This window comes from Saimiri boliviensis, chromosome 12 (assembly GCF_048565385.1).
Source record: "Saimiri boliviensis isolate mSaiBol1 chromosome 12, mSaiBol1.pri, whole genome shotgun sequence".
NCBI lineage: Eukaryota > Metazoa > Chordata > Mammalia > Primates > Cebidae > Saimiri > Saimiri boliviensis.
The window spans coordinates 94,989,300-95,006,257 of NC_133460.1; the positions used below are offsets into that span (position 1 = coordinate 94,989,300).

The 16,958-nt window shown below is 46.5% G+C and overlaps 1 pseudogene; it reads right to left on the minus strand.

Moving 5' to 3' along the window:
- Positions 1-5,660: 5,660 nt before the first annotated feature.
- On the minus strand, positions 5,661-7,616 carry LOC141580520 (large ribosomal subunit protein eL43-like; annotated as a pseudogene).
- Positions 7,617-16,958: the final 9,342 nt, after the last annotated feature.

Here is a 16,958-nt window from a genome sequence, read left to right on the forward strand (position 1 = left end):
TAGAAAGATCACTCTGGCGGCTGTGAATGGCTCAAAGAGGGCAAGCAGTTCTAAGGAAGCTGCGGTGGCCTGGACCACTGCACCAGCTGAGAGGTGCAGGGAGGTGAGAGGCAAAGACCGTTGCACATGAATCGCTTCACTGAACCTGGAACCCACTGAATTAGGAGTGATGGCCACTCCAGAGATGGGGGCCTGAGGAGGAGGTGCTGGGGGCTAGATGTAGACGTGTGGCCACAGGTGGCAGTGACACCGGACCATGTCTGGGCTTAAGGCTACCGGCAGCCCGCAGAGGCAGCAAGCAGCAGCCACCTCTGCAGAGTCCACATCCTACTTCAGTTCTCTGAAGACTTGTCTTCCTATTCTTCAGAGGTCATTCTTGGAGCCACTTTCTGTGACCTAGAAGCATTCTAGAAATAAAAACCTGCCAGTAATTAGAAGTAGCTTACATACTTCTTTTTTTTTTTTTTTTTTTTTTTGAGACGGAGTTTCGCTCTCGTTACCCAGGCTGGAGTGCAATGGCGCGATCTCAGCTCACCGCAACCTCCACCTCCTGGGCTCAGGCAATTCTCCTGCCTCAGCCTCTTGAGTAGCTGGGATTACAGGCACGCGCCACCATGCCCAGCTAGTTTTTTGTATTTTTAGTAGAGACGGGGTTTCACCATGTTGACCAGGATGGTCTCGATCTCTCGACCTCGTGATCCACCTGCCTCGGCCTCCCAAAGTGCTAGGATTACAGGCTTGAGCCACCGCGCCCGGCCCCAGTAGCTTACATACTTCTTAAATACCAAAATTGTATTTAAATTATACAAATGCATGATAAAAATTTCAAGTGCAAGAGCACACTGTGAAAAATCATTCTCCTTCCACCTCTGTCCTCCCTCCCTGGAAAAAATTCTCGTTTTCTACTCATTCTTTTTCCAGAAATATTCTCAGCGCACACACACACACGCACATCCTATTTTTAAACATAAACATAAAATAGCATATATACTACTTTGTACCCTTTTTCACACACAAAAAAAGTATTTCTTGAAGATCATTTCATGTCAGTCCATGGATCGCCATCTCTTTCTTTTTAGTGAGTACATAGTATACCGTAGAATGGTTGTGTTAGAGAGGAAAATGGGCATTTAGATGGTTTCCAGGATTTAACTATTATAAGCAATGTCACCAAAAAAAAAAAAAAAAAACCCTCCACATATATAATCTTTGGTATTTTCATTGCATAAATTCCTAGAAATGGAATTCATGATTCAAAAGATAAATTTCATTTTTTGTTTTCATAAATGCTGACAAAGTGCTCTTGGGAACAGCTGCGTTAAGTCACCTTCACTCCTACCCCCAGCTGCCTCTGAGGCCATGCCCTCTACAATGTCAACATATGCATGGTCCAAATGTTTCATCTTTGTCAATCTCATGACACCTTATAATATTTGGGGGGTTTTGTTGTTGTTGTTGTTGTTGTTGTTTTTGAGTCAGTCTTGCTCTTTCACCCAGGCTGGTGTACAGTGGCTTGTTCTTAGCTTATTGCAACCTCCCCCTCCTGGGCTCAAGTGATACCTTAGCCTCCTGAGTAGCTGGAGCTACAGGCACATGTCCCCACACCTGGCTTTGTGTGTGTGTGTGTGTGTGTGTGTGTGTGTGCGCGCGCGTATGTTTGGTAGAGATGGGTTTTCCCCATGTTGGTCAGGTTGGTTTCAAACTCCTGGGCTCAAGCAGTGCTCCCACCTTGGCCTCCCAAGGGATTGCAGGCATTAGCTACTACACCTGGCCCGTAATTGTTCTTTTTAAGTGTAAGCATGAGTAGGTGTTGTGGGTGTTATCGCCCCATTTTGTAGATCAGGAAGCACATGACACCCACCCCAGGGCACAAAGCCAGTGGGATGGAAAGTAGGGGCCAGGTGAGGGAGTGGCTGCCTCTACAGATACTGGGATTCTGGTGTCAAGACAGAAAGCCAAGAGACGACAATGGTCAGGTTTGTAAGCCCACTCCACTAGGACCAGGGACACAGAACTGTCTATTCTGTACCCATGCCTGTGCCAGCCTGAGGCCTGGATGTGGGTGTCGATTAGCCATACAAGGGCGATGGGAAGTAGGCCACTTGCTGGAGGAGTAGGGAGTTTAGGAGCAGAGATAAGTTTCCTTTCTTCCTACATGAACAGGTTGGTGGCTGCAAAGCAGGAAAATGCAGGCTCCATTAAAAGGGGAGAGAGAAAAAAGAGAGGCCCCTGTCGATAAACCACAGTAGCCAAATGAACCTAAGTTTAGCATCACTCTCTAAGCCTGTATGGGAGCCTCTTGACTGCTGATTCTTCTAATGGGCTCCACTTCCGTGAACTCAAAGGTAATGGAATGAGTTTCAGCAAAAACAATGTTCTAAATAAAGAAATACAATCAGAGCTGCTGACCTTCAACAGAAAACTTTTTACAGGCCTTGGACTTGAAAAGAATAGGAATGTGCTCTTTGTGAGGGTGCATTTGTATATGTATGTGTGTGAAGACTATGAATTTCAGGCATGGCTGAAAACAATAAAAAAAAAATTGTACCATGTTACTAGGTCTTGCTTGTTTGAAGAAAAAACAACTTTAAAGGAAAATGTTGGTGTAAAGAGGGCAGGGAAACATGGCTGTTTTGAAACTAACATCAGGGCCCATATGGGTGTAGGATGTATTATTCATAGATAGGAATTCTGTGGGTTTTCAAGGCTGGCCTCCAGGGCTCGTGCAATCTTCCCCTTCTGGGCTCAAGTGATCCTCCTACCTCAGCCTCCCAAGTAGCTGTAACTACAGGCATGCGTCCCCATGCCTGGTTATTATTATTATTATTTTGTATTTTTGGTAGATGGGGTTTTGCCATGTTGCCCAGGCTGGTCTCAAAATCCCGATTTCCTGATTTTTAACAATCAGGAAAGTCTCCTAGAGTGCTCCAGCAGAGCCAGGCATGAGACCCTAAAACAGGCACATACTAGAAGCTTGTGTCCAGACAGAGAGGGTTTGCTGAGCACTGAGGGTCACAACCAAGGAGCCATGAAGGCCCCCAGGGGTCCCAGAGATCGGCTCAAAGAGGCCCAGAGCCTGTGGCCATCACAGACAGTCTGAGATGCTGGTGTTTCAGTCATTCATCTTTCTGAGTGAAGACGGTCTCTGTGCTCTCTAAGTTTCTGATTATCTTCCATGCCACCCACACACTCCAGTCATTCCACTGTCCCAGGCAGTCAATAAATAAATAATTTTTGAGACCATTACAAATCAGACTGTGCTGTGGTACTAGTGGTGGTGAGAGGTCGGTGATGGGGGCTTTTGCAGGGGTGGTGGGGAGGATAAGTGGCTTTGGAAACAACGGGGCATTATAATACTGAAGTTGCATGCACCGATGCTCAGCAATTACTTCCACTCCCAAGATTATGCCCTGGAAACTCTTGCACATATATGAAAAGCCTTCACAAAGATCTTCAAAGAAGCACTGTTCATAATAGTAAAATTAGGAAAATCCCAGATGCCCTTTGGAGAAGGAATGAATTGAGATCTGTTCCTACAATGTAATATTATGCAGCAGTGAGAAATGAATTCACTAGAGTTACAGGCAATCAGATGGATGATGGCTGGGCGCAGTCACTCATACCTGGAATCCCAACACTTTGGGAGGCTGAGACAGGTGGATCATTTGAGCCCAGGAATTCGAGACCAGCCTGGCCAACATGGTGAAACCCTGTTTCTACAAAAACTATGAAAATTAGACCAGGCACAGTGGCTCATTCCTGTAATCCCAGCACTTTGGGAGGCTAAGGCGGGCAGATCACCTGAGGTCAGGAATTCCAGACCAGCCTGACCAAAATAGTGAAGCTCTGTCTCTCTACTAAAAATACAAAAATTAGCCAGGTGTGGTGGTGCATGCCTGCAATCCCAGCTACTCAGGAGGCTGAGGCAGGAGAATCACTTGAATCCAGGAGGTGGAGGTTACATTGAGCCAAGATTGCACCACTGCACTCCAGCGTGGACAACAGAGCAAGACTCTGTCTCAAACAAACAAACAACAAAAACAAAAACAAAAACAACAAACTATAAGAACAGACTTACAATAACAATAACAAATCCAGAAACTTAGAATGCTGGATCCTTGATTTTTTTTTAATAATTAAAAAAAATTTTTAGGCCGGGCACGGTGGCTCAAGCCTGTAATCCCAGCACTTTGGGAGGCCGAGGCGGGTGGATCACGAGGTCGAGAGATCGAGACCATCCTGGTCAACATGGTGAAACCCCGTCTCTACTAAAAAATACAAAAAACTAGGTGGGCGTGGTGGCGCGTGCCTGTAATCCCAGCTACTTAGGAGGCTGAGGCAGGAGAATTGCCTGAGCCCAGGAGGCGGAGGTTGCGGTGAGCCAAGATCGCGCCATTGCACTCCAGCCTGGGTAACAAGAGCGAAACTCCGTCTCAAAAAAAAATTTTTTTTAGATGAATGAATCTTGAAACAAATGATACATGAAGAAAAGCGAGTTTCCAGAAAACTGCAATACCCTATGCCATTTTTTTCTAAAGCTTAAAAATAAGCAAAGATAAACCTTTTCTAAAGAAGTCATATAAATGTCTTAAAACTTTTTTAGAGCCTGAGATGTTGAGCATAAAATTTAGGACCGTTGTTACCCCAGAGGGCAAACAGGATATGGGATAGGGAGGTGCCCACAGGTAGGGTCAGTGGTTTTAGTCATATTCTACTTCTTGGGCCAGTAGTAGGTTACAAGTTTTTGTTTCATTATGTTTTATGAATCACGTGATTTTTTTTCTAAATGGATGAAAGTTCTCTATATTGGCCAGGCTGGCTCGAACGTGTAGCCTCGCCTCCTCCTGTGGTAGGACAACTGGCCTGAGCCACCTCAGCTCCCACATGTATTCTTTTATTTAAAAAAAAAAAAATTTTTTTTTAAGGAAAGAAATACTGCATTACTCCTGCTATGAAGAACAATGCTATCTGAGAAGCCAGAAGCACAAACCAACATAAAAGACATTTTGTATGTCAAAACACAAGACAAGATCTTTATGAACGTCTATACATGTTTGGACTTTTTTTTTTTAGACATTTGCAATATTTAATGTGAAATTATAATTGTTTCATACTGTTTCCTGAAGATACTGATACAGTATAGGTCAAATGAAACACCAAAAGTATAATAGAAGAGGCAGTATGTGTATATCCTTTAGTATAGCCTATACCTTTAGAAACTTATTTTTTAGAGGCAGTGTCTCACTCTGTTGCCCAGGTTGGAGTGCAGTGGCACAATCTCAGCTTACTGCAACCTCCACCTCCCAGGTTCGAGCAATTCTCATGCCTGAGTCTCCCATGTATCTGGGATTACAGTGTACCACCACACCTGACTAATTTTTGTATTTTTAGTAGATACGGAGTTTCATTATGTTGGCCAGGCTGGTCTTGAACTCCTGGCCCCAAGTAATCCACCTGCCTCGGCTGCCCAAAATGCTGGGATTACAGGTGTGAGCCACTGAGCCCAGCCTAGAAACTTTTTTTTTCTTAAGTATCAACTGTAATTTAAAAACTAAAGTTTGCAGTTTGCTCCGATGCACTCAAAGTCAAACTGGCAGGAACAGACTTATAAAAAGATAATATACACACCTAACTTGGAAGGCTTATATTCTTACGCCATATTTTATCATCTGACTACTAAAAAGACACTGAATTACAATAATCCATCTCAGCATGCTTCTCCAGTACATCAGTATTAACACAATGCAAACATCAAAATGTCTAATAAAGTAACAAACCAAGGCAATTTTGTGTCATAAATTAACCCATTAATTATAGGCCACTGATATCTCAAAGAGTAGAGGAGCCTCTGCTGGACTTTCAGTTCCTTTAGTTTTCCAGTGGCAGATTTACCCTGACACTGGAAGTGGTATCATAGGTCCAGGCACCACCCGATACTGTCTTCATGCAAGAACCACAGTGCCAGATCTTCACAGCTCGACTCTTCATCTTGGTTTTGCCACAGAAAGAGCAAGTGTACTTGGTGTGCTGGTTGATTTCAATTTTCTTCACCATTTTCTGGAGGGAGGCCCATAGTGGGTCCCATATTTATTAACAATTCCGACTTTCTTGGTGCATTTAGCCAGGTTGCCGTGAGCTAGGTCTTAGCCCAGAGAGACATGTTTGGACCCTTAATTGCAAGTGATCGAAACCAAATTCAATCTAGTTCAAGTAGAAGTACCCAGTAAGTAAATAATAAGTAAGTAAATAAACTGACTCATTAATTGAGGTGGGGCTGGTGTCAAGATCTCTAAAAACGGAAATGATGAGCAGCTCATATGCCCTCTGCTTCTCTCTGTGTGTTGGCCTCATTTTCTCCCACGGCAGATAGGCAGCCTCTATCTAGAAAGGGGAAGAGAAGCAGGAATGCAGGTAGCTCCAGCCTGGCTTCCATCAAGCCAGCCTAGCAAACCCAAGGAAAGAGAGGTTTTTTGCTCCCTATGCTCCATATTAAAAAATCCCAGGCAAGGATTGTGATTGGCTTGCTTTGGGTCACATGCCTAACCCTGGGCCAACAACCCTGGTCAGGAGAAAAAGTACTGTGTGATTAGCAGCCCAAACTAGTCTCAGAGAGTGGAGGAGGGGCTATTCCTCAGAGGAAAGGGAGTGCTGTCCTCAGAGGAAGGAGGGGAAGGGGTGCTGGAAGATCAACACGGTGATGTGCACTCCAGGGGCTCAGGCAGCACGAGGGAACAGGAGCTCAGGGAGGTGGGGACAGCAGTGAGGCTTTCTGGAAGAGAAGGTCCTGCCAGTGTGAACTGAAGGAGGAGCAGAATTTGGAGTCTTTCAGGAGAGAGAAAGTAAGGCAGCTCCTGCCAGACCCTGGAGGCTAGAGATTGTGTAATTCAGGAATGGCTCCAGGAGCCTGTGAGGGAGCCATTGCAGTTGTTCCAATCCTGATGGGAGGGATCCCCTGGAAATGGAAAATAGGTATGCAGAAGGCAGAACACAGGATGTTGCAGAAGCCAAGGGGATGCCCCCGCACAGGCCTGGGGCTGACTCAAGCAGACATCTGGGGCCAAGGAGCAGGCAGACTGGAGGCAGGCTGGGAACAGAACACAGCCCTGGACCGGGAACTCTTCCTTCTAGAAGGAGTTGCCTAGAAGGATGGTTTCAATCTGTGATCTGTGCTGATCTGGCTCACCACCCGCAGACTGTAGCTCTCAGCAATACCATGCTCAGTGGATGTGCCGTAGGGGTGCCCTCAGCATGGGAGCAGTGCCCAGCAGGCTCAGGGGCCATTTTTACAGTCTAAGGGGAGGCTGTGACCTCCAGATCCAAGAGTTCCTGCATTAGAGAAAACCAAGATGGGGGATGGAGGGTGCCAAACACCATTAGATCAGCAACGCCATGTGTCCTTTAAGAGTCCAGCACTCTAGAGTTTGCCCTGGATTAGAATCCCTGTTCTGCCACCTAACAAATAAGTGACCTGAGAAACTTGCTTCAACTCTCTGTCTCAGCATCCCAATTAGTAAAATGCCCCTAATACAGTAGGAGTACCTACCTGAGAAGTGATTGTGCAGCTTAGGTGAAACAAGGTTACAATTGGCACGACATTCTCCATTGAGGTTTGCCATAGTTATAGCCATGACTTCATTATTTAAAGAGTCCCTGAGATCACAGTAGTGAGCCCTCAGACAGTGCGGACAGCCACCGAGAGGCTAGATGATGTCTCGTCAAAAACACTTCAGAGTATGGGTGTCCAATCTTTTGGCTTCCCTGGGCTGCATGGGAAGAAGAATTGTCTTGGGCCACACATAAAATACACTAACACTAATGATAGCTGATGAGCTAAAAAAAAAAAAAAAAAAAAATCACTAAAAACTGCTTTTTTTTTTTTTTTTTTTTTTTTTAGATGGAGTTTTGCTGTTGTTGCCCAGGCTGGAGTGCAATGGCACGATCTCGGCTCACTGCAACTTCCGCCTCCCGAGTTCAAGTGATTCTCCTGCTTCAGCCTCCCTAGTAGCTGGTATTACAGGCATCCACCACCATGCCTGGCTAATTTTGTGTTTTTAATAGAGACAGCGTTTCCCCGTGCTGGTCAGGCTGGTCTCAAACTCCTGACCTCAGGTGATCCACCCACCTCAGCCTCCCAAAGTGCTGGGATTACAGGCGTGAGCCACTGTGCCTGTCAAAAGTCTCATAATTTTTGAGAAAGTTTATGAATTTGTGTCGGGCCGCATTCAAAGCTGGGGTTCATGCAGTCTTCCCAGAACCTCTGCATGGGACTGAGGCTAGCCAGCTGGTGCTTGGGTAGAAAATCTATCTGTTGATCAATAAACCCAAGCCTGTGGGCTATAGGTTGGATAAGTAGCTGGCACTATAAGCATGAGCCACGATGACCAGCTCCACTGCCCTTTTATGGTTTCTCTCTCTCTCTCTTTCTTTTTTTCTTGAGATAGGGTCTTACTTTGTCACCCAGGCTGGAATGCAGGGATGTGATCATGGCTCACTGTAGCCTTGACCTCCTGGGCTCAATGAATCGTCCCACCTCAGCCTCCTGAGTAGCTGGGACTAAAGGAGCATGCCACCATGCCTGGCTAATTGTGTGTGTGTGTGTGTGTGTGTGTGTGTGTGTGTGTGTGTGTATGTGTGTGTATGAGTGTGATAGTGTTTCACCATGTTGCCCAGGCTGGACTCAGCAATCTACCTGGTTCAGCCTCCCAAAGTTTTGGGATTACAGGTGTGAGCCATAGCTCTCAGCTTGTGGTCTTCCTCTCATTGCCCTCTGAAATTAATTAATGTACATTATCATGTCTGATCCCTCTCTGGAGTATAAGCTCACTGAGTACAGCAACCTGTCTCACCGTGGTCTCCCTAGCCTAGCCTGGCACGTAACAGAGACTGAATTATTTATGAAATGAACAAAGAATGACCTGTAACGGGCCAGGTGCAGTGGCTCAAACCTATAATCCCAGCACTTTGGGAGGCTGAGGCGGGTGGATGACGAGGTCAAGAGATAGAGACCATCCTGGTCAACATGGTGAAACCCCGTCTCTACTAAAAATACAAAAATTAGCTGGGCATGGTGACGCATACCTGTAGTCCCAGCTACTTAGGAGGCTAAGGCAGGAGAATTGCCTAAACCCAGGAGGCGGAGGTTGCGGTGAGCCGAGATCGCGCCATTGCACTCCAGCCTGGGCAACAAGAGCGAAACTCCGTCTCAAAAAAAAAAAAAAAAAAAAAAAAGAATGACCTGTAACACTCAGGCCTTGCATTTCAACCAAGGCTCAAAGAGATGGAGTTTGTCCAGGGACTACAGGCTCTCAGCCCTCACATCTCCCATGGCCTTATTTCCCCTTATCTCTGGGGTCCTGGATGTGAGGTCCTCATTCAGGTCAAGACATGGAGACTTCAGAGCTGGGTATCACCTCTTCGGCCCTCATTGCAGCCTAGCCCTCTCTGGGGTTCATGCAGTCCCCCCAGAACCTCTGCGTGGGACTGAGGCTAGCCAGCTGGTGCTTGGCTAGAAAATCTATCTGTTGATCAATAAATATTTGCAGAGAGGCTCCTGCAGGTTTACCCCAGGCCTAATGTGAAGGCAGAGTGCCTTGATTCTGCTGCTAGGGAGTGTCCCGGGATAACCTGGTAGAGACCAGGCCTGTTGAATTCCCCAACTGTCCCGAAGCCTCCTCCATGACACTTACTGGGTGGTATAACGTCTAACCCTAAGTGACAATTTTTGATTTCACATTGAAAAATGTCAATGGCAAACAGTGTGACATTCCAGTTTGCGGTTAGCATGACCCTTTCTCCCTGATGGCCAGGGTTTTTCAAGGCAGGGTCTGTAGATCCTCTGCAATAAACCATGAGATGTTTGTAAAACAATAAAGCAGATTCCTAGCCAGCCTAGACTTGCAGGTTTCGAATCTCTGCAGTGAGTCTTGAAATATGCATTTATCTCAAAAGTGTATCACCGATACGACATCACACAACTAGTAATTGGTAGAGAAAGACTTAACCCAGACAGTTGGGCTCCAGAGCCTGTCATCCAATAATTCTTGTGCCTATGACCTGCCAGGACCTTTCTGAGGACTTGGAATTCAGCATTGTAAAACCAGACAAAAATCTCTTCCCTTAAGGAGTTTACATTCTATGGGGGAACTGTATCATATGAAATGATAATGGCTTCTGCAAGTTCTGCTAGGAAGTAAATAAAACAGATTGTAAGTGCATAGATAAAAAAGGTAAGAGCACTGTGGACTGAAGCAGTCAGGGAGGGCTTCCTGCAAGAGGCTTGATTGGCATTGCCTTCCTTGTTGAAATGAACAACAAGGCCTCTTAAAGACTTTGATTTTCTCCCTTACTCCCATGACCAATGCTGAGGCCCTAGTGTATCAGGCACTATTCCTGTGTTCACAGCACCTTGACCAGGGTCTGCAGGGAAGATGTGGGAGTAGAGAAATGAGCCAGGAGGTGCAGAGAGGCAGTTATTACTCGTAGTATTATTTCAAGGAAAATCATTGTTCTGCAATTCAATCCTGACCTGCTTTTCTCATGTTGCATTATCTTAAGCAAATTGATTAATCCTTTGAGCCTCAGCATCTGCATCTGTAAAATTTAAAAAAAAAAAAAAAAGCTAACAGTGAGGTTGGTGTGAAGATTAAATGTGTAGCTTAGGCAAAGGTCAATGAATGGAAGGCATTGTTGCTATTTTGGTTAAAAAAAAAAAACACACACACACAAGAAAAAAACTCTCTCAAATAGTTCTCGGCCAAGATGAGGGGCATGGCAGAAAGAGCAGTACCCTGGGGACATCTAACGCCCGATCAAGCTTGTTGGACTCCTGGATCTTCAGTTCCCTGCTGGCGTTATTTTTGTTCTTTATTTCTTTGAGACAAGGTCTGGCTCCATTGCCCAGGCTTGAGTGCAGTGGTGCAGTCTCAGCTCCATTGCCCAGGCTTGAGTGCAGTGGTGCAGTCTCAGCTCATTGCAACCTCTGCCTCGTGGGCTCAAGTCATCCTCCCACCTCAGCCTCTCGAGTAACTGGAACTACAAGCACACACCACCACACCCAGCTAACTGTTGTATCTTTTGTAGAGACGGGGTTTTGCCATGTTGCCCAGGCTGGTCTTGAATGTGTGAGCTCAGGTAATCTGCCTGCTTTGGCCTCCCAGAGTACTGGGATTACAAGTGTGAGCCACTGTGCCTGGCCATTCTGCTGGTATTGTCTTAAAGAAGTAATCTGGACTGGGCGTGGTGGCTCACACCTGTAATCCCATCACTATGGGAGGCTGAGGTGGGCGGATCACGACAGCAAAAGATCAAGACCATCCTGGCTAACATGGTGAATCCCTGTCGCTACTAAAAATACAAAAAATTAGCCAGTGTGGTGGTGCATGCCTGTAATCCCAGCTACTAGGGAGGCTGAGGCAGGAGAATCGCTTGAACCTGGGAGATGGAGGTTGTAGTGAGCCAGGATCGGGCCACTGCACTCCAGCCTGGGCAACAGAGTGAGACCAGGTAAATTATCCTGGAGGGCCCAGGATAGTTTAAAAAAAAAAAAAAAAAAAAAAAAGTAATCCGATCACTCTGAGCCTCAGTTTACTTATTCATAAATGGGGCTTAGAGCTCCCTGCCAGGGTTATTGTAAGGTTTAAAAGCACAGACAAAAAGCCTCTAATTTGGTGCTTGGCACTTAGTACGAGCTAAACAAACATTTCCATCCCTCTCCCATTTTCCTCCCCACCTAGCCTGGAGGCACCTGAGACAGCCTGATGGGAGTGCCCCTCAGGGTGACAGGGTCTTTGGACTTTCACTCAGGAGCAGGCTCAGCCAGCTCAGGCCTCACCCTAGTCCCTAGGGCTAAGCTAAAGATTCTCTCTTTAGGAGAGAAAGGCCAGCTGCCAGGGTTTCCCTGTTTCAGGCAGAGAAGACAGGAATTAATCAGGGGCCCTGCGGCTCACTCTGGGCTGTGAGGTGATTTGAAGCTTCTCAGATTTAAGTTCCAATTGTAGGCTGAATGCTCTCAGGGTTCCAGTGCCAGCATCTACCCTGGGCTCAGGCCAATACAGCCTGCCTGCTGCCCACCTGTCTTTCCACCTGGACGTCCGTGAGGCCAGTGTGTCCATTTCCTATTGCTTCCGTAAAAATGACCACAAAGTTAGTGGCTTAAAACCAACCACACAAATGCATTATTTCCCAGTTCTGGAGGTCAGAAGTCCTAACTGGTTTTTCACTGGACTAAAAGCAAGGTGTCAGCAACACTGTGTCCCTTCCAGAGTCTCGATGGGAGAAACCATGTCCTTACCTTTCCCAGTTCCTCGGGGATGTCTGCATTCCTCACCTCTGGGTTCCCATCCTTCACCTTCAAGGCCATTTCAAAGCAATGGCAGGTTGATTCCTTCTCACATGGAAGCATGCTGACTCTCCTGTCTCCCTTTTTCTTTTATAAAACCCCTTGTGTTTACACTGGGCCTTCCAGGATAATTACCCGTCTCAAAATTCTTGACTTAATCAGATTTGCCACGTGAGGTCATATATTCACATATGCCATCTTGAGAGGACATTATTCAGCCCGGGAGCACACCAGAACGCTTGACTTTGCCACCCCAACCTGTTCTTCCTTTATCTTTCCCATCTCAGAAAATGGCACCCCCAGCTACCTAACCCAAACTGGGGCATCCTGCGCGATTCCTCTTTCCCTTCTGCCCCACCCTGCCACATCCACTGCATCTGAAAGGCTTGTCTGTCTCCATCTCTCAGCTTCCTCTTCTATTATCTTTATCCAAGACCCCACCACCTGTCACCATGACCATGTGGCAGTAATTCCCTAACTGGTCTCTGCTTCCACTCAGTTCTCCCTATAGTCCATTCTCCAAGCAGCTGGGGATCTTTCATCATCACCCTGCTTAAAACCCACCACTGATTTCCCATCTCGGTTAGAACCAACTCTAATCTCTTCACCATGTGAGGAAGGCCCTGCATAATCCAGCCGTGCCAATATCTCCCCACTCATCTCCTCCCTCTCTTTCTTGCCCACTAAGTTCCAGCCATAGTTGCATCTGTGAATCCTCAAACAGGCCCCAGTGGGCCGGGTCTCAGGACTGGAATGCCCTTTCCCTGATTCAGACACAGCTGGCTCATTTTGATTAATCTGTTGTCAGTTCAGATGACACCTCCTCAGAGAGGCCCCTCTGGCCTCCAGTTCTGATTGCCCTCCGTCTTTCCCAGCCACCAAAGATACTGGCTTTGCTAAGAGTTTGTGTTTTACCTGTCTTCCCCACTAGAAGGAAGCTCTGTGACAGCAGGGAACTCATTTACCTTGTTTACCACAGAATTCCTAGGACCTGAGCCAGTGCCTAGCACATAGTAGATGCTCAATAAATTAAATACCAATGAATGCAATCTACAGAAAAAAAAATTTATGGCCTTTGGTTTATGTTCACAGAAGTCTGAGATCTGAATGCATATAAATCAGCCTTCCTTGAATTCACTGAGCCCACTCTGTGCTGCTTTAGGGAAGACAGATGATAAGAAGCCAGCCTTACTACTTCCAGGACCTCACAGCCCAGGAAGAAGGAACATGTGAAAAGACAAGACAAAGTTGAGAACTCGAATACAAGTCCTTTCTGGTAAGCTCCACAGGGAAGGGGGCTTAGAACTCTGAGTGCTAGCAGGGTGCAGTGGTTCACACCTGTAATCCTAGCACTTTGCAAGGCTAAGTCGAGAGGATTGCATGAGGCCAGGAGTTCAAGACCAGACTGGGTAATGTCTGGTCCATAGTGAGACCCCTGTCTCTACAAAAAAAAAAAAAAAATTAGCTGGGCATGGTAGTGCACACTTGTGGTCCCAGTTACTCGGGGATGGCCTGAGTCTGGGAATTCGAGACTGTGGTGAGCTCTGATCATGCCACTGCCACTTCAGCCTGGGTGAATGCAAGACCCCATCTCTTTAAAGAAAACTCCTGATTGTCTAGTGGTTAGGAAATAAATAAATAAATAAAAATTAAAAGAAGAATGCCAAACACAGTGGCTCACACCTGTAACCGCAGCACTTTGGGTGGATTACTTGAGCCCAGGGGTTTGAAACTAGCCTGCACCACATGGTGAAACATCGTCTCTACTTAAAAAAAAAAAAAAAAAAAAAAAAAAAAGCTGGGCATGGTGGCAGGCGCCTCTAATCCTAGCTACCTGGGAGGCTGAGGCACGAGAATCGCTTCAACCTGGAAGGCAGAGGTTGTAATGAGCCGAGATGTCGCCATTGCGCTCCAGCCTGGGCAAAAAGAGCGAAACTCTGTCTCAAAAAATTTTTTTTAAAGAACGCTCTGGAAAAGAACAGATACTGTTTAAGGGGTTGGGAAGCCACAGACGAGGGAGAAGGGTCCAGAGAGAGCTCTCATGACTCTTTTTGAGAAGCAACCCCAGTTATTTAAAGAAAATTCTGTCTGAGGCACACAAGCAGCCTAAGTTCCAACTTTTGCCCCAAGTAGTTTGCAATCTAGCTGTGAGGACCAGCAGCAGAAATCACAGCGGGGCGTCCGAACGGAGGCGGTGCAAGACGCTGAAAAACTTGGGTTTGGGTTCAGGCAAGCCTAGGCCTGTGTCCCAGCTCTGCCACTGACTGCTGTGTCTCAGTTTCCTTATAAAAATCTTCCTCCTTTGCCAGGTTGTTCTGAGACTTCTTCTTTGTTTTGTTGTTCTTTTTTGTAGAGACAAGGGTCTTGCTTTGCTGCCCGGGATGGTCTCAAACTCCTAGCTTCAAATAATCCTCCCGCCTCGGCCTCCCAAAGTGCTGAGATTACAGGCATGAGCCACTACACCCAGCCTGTTGTGAGACTTAAAGGAAGATAATAAATGTCAGGAGGCTGAGGCAGGAGAATTGCCTGAACCCAGGAGGTGGAGGTTGCAGTGAGCCGAGATCGCACCATTGCACTCCAGTCTGGGTAACAAGAGCGAAACTCCGTCTCAAAAAAATAAAAAATAAAAATAAAAATAAATAAATAAATGTCAAGTGTTCAGCCCAGAGCTTTGCACTCAGTAAATGCTCAATAAAAAGCAGCTATTGTGATTACAATAAATAGATGGGACACTGCGTGTAGGGCTCTTAGTGTTTTTGAGATTCTAGGGGCTGGAGGGGAGCTCAGTGTCGCAGTTACAGACCGGCCACAGGGCCAGTGAGTCTCCAGGTGGGGTCCCCAACAGATTACTCCAGGAGACTGAGGCAGAGAGTCTGTGGTATAACCTAGATATATGTTTAACAATCCACTTGACAGGCCACTCAAGGCTGAGAACCACTGACTTCATGTGGCCGTGGTTGGCAGGCCAGCCACCCCTGGTTTTTGCCTTTCAAAGCAGCAGCATTTGGATGCCTTGCTCTTGGGAGCACCATACCAGGCTGGATGCCTGAACCCTGCCTTCTGTTTCCTGGAACAGGGCTTTGCAAGGTGCAGAGAAACACCTGGTTTGAAGGTCCCAGGGGCTGTGTAAAATGCAGATTCTTGGACTGGATTCAGGCCTTCTGAATAAGAATCTACAAGAATGTAAGGCTGGGTGCAGTGGATCATTTCTGTAATCCCAGCACTTTGGGAGGCTGAGTCAGGTAGATGACTTGAGGTCATGAGTTCGAGATCAGCATGGCTAACATGGTGAAACCCCATCTCTACTAAAAATATAAAAATTAGCTGGGTTTGGTGGCATGCACCTGTAGTCCCAGCTACCCAGGAAGCTGAGACAGGAGAATCACCTGAACCCAGGAGGCAGAGGTTGCAGTGAGCCAAGATTGCATCATTGTACTCCAGCCTGGATGACAAAGTGAGACTCTGTCTTAAAAAAAAAAAAAATCCTAGAAGACAAGATTTCATCCAAATACTAACCTTGCACTTCAACCAGCCTTCAGGAAACAATTGGTGAAATGAAACTTTCAAATGAAACCGTTGTGATCAAGTAGGTAATTAAGGGAGGCTGGGTTCATTATTCTCACAGAATCAAGATTAACTATTTCCCAGCAAAGCAGTGATTTTATCTGCTGACGGAGTCCTGCGTAATGACTGGAAATCACCTGTCTTATACTTTCCAGCCCCTGAAGTCTGGCCCCTCCCAGAGGAAACCAGAGGGAGTCAGTGCCTGGGATCAAGATCAAGGACCACTTGGTATTCCTCTCCCTATGACCTGGAAATCCCACCAGCTAAATACTGCCAAGCACCAGTGGCTTCCCATCTGGCCAAAAGTAAAAAGCTCAGATCCTTAGGATGGCTATAGGGCTCTTGGTGATCTCCCTCTCCACACGCCCTCCTCCATTCCCCTCCCTTCTTGTTATCTCTCTGACATCATCTCCTACAACTTTCCTAAGTCCAGACTTGAGCTTCTCAAGCTCTTGACATTTTGGGAAGGATAATTCTCTGGAGAATGTGGAGACTGGCCCGTGTATTGTAGTATGTTGAACAGCATCCCTGACACTTACAACGCACACTCCCATCCCAACCGTGACAACCCAAAATGTTTCCAGACATGGCCAAACGTCCCCTGTGGGGAGAGGGGCAAAATGGCCCTGTGAGGACCACTGGTCTAGACCATCGTGCCAGCCCTGCTGCCCTCCCTGCTGTTCGCGTGACTTCTTCCAGGTCCTTGTGCTTGCTCTTCCCTCTTGCAGGCGTCTCTCCTGCATTGCTTTCAGGTCTTTCCTCGAATGTCATCTGCTCAGTGAGACCTTCCCCAACCATCCTATTTAAAATTACAACCCATCCTAATCATTCATAGAATGTTTCCCTCCTTAGTGTTTCTCCATCGCATTTATCACTGTTGGGCATTCCACAAGTCTTACTCATTCTTTGTCTATTTACCTCCATCCAGTAGGATATAGCTCTCTGAGGATGAGATTCTGTTTGTTCGATGTTTTCCTTTGGTCTTCTCTGTCCACTGCTGTATCTCTGGACTTAGAACAATGACTGGCATACAAAAGGCACTCAGCTAATATTCAGT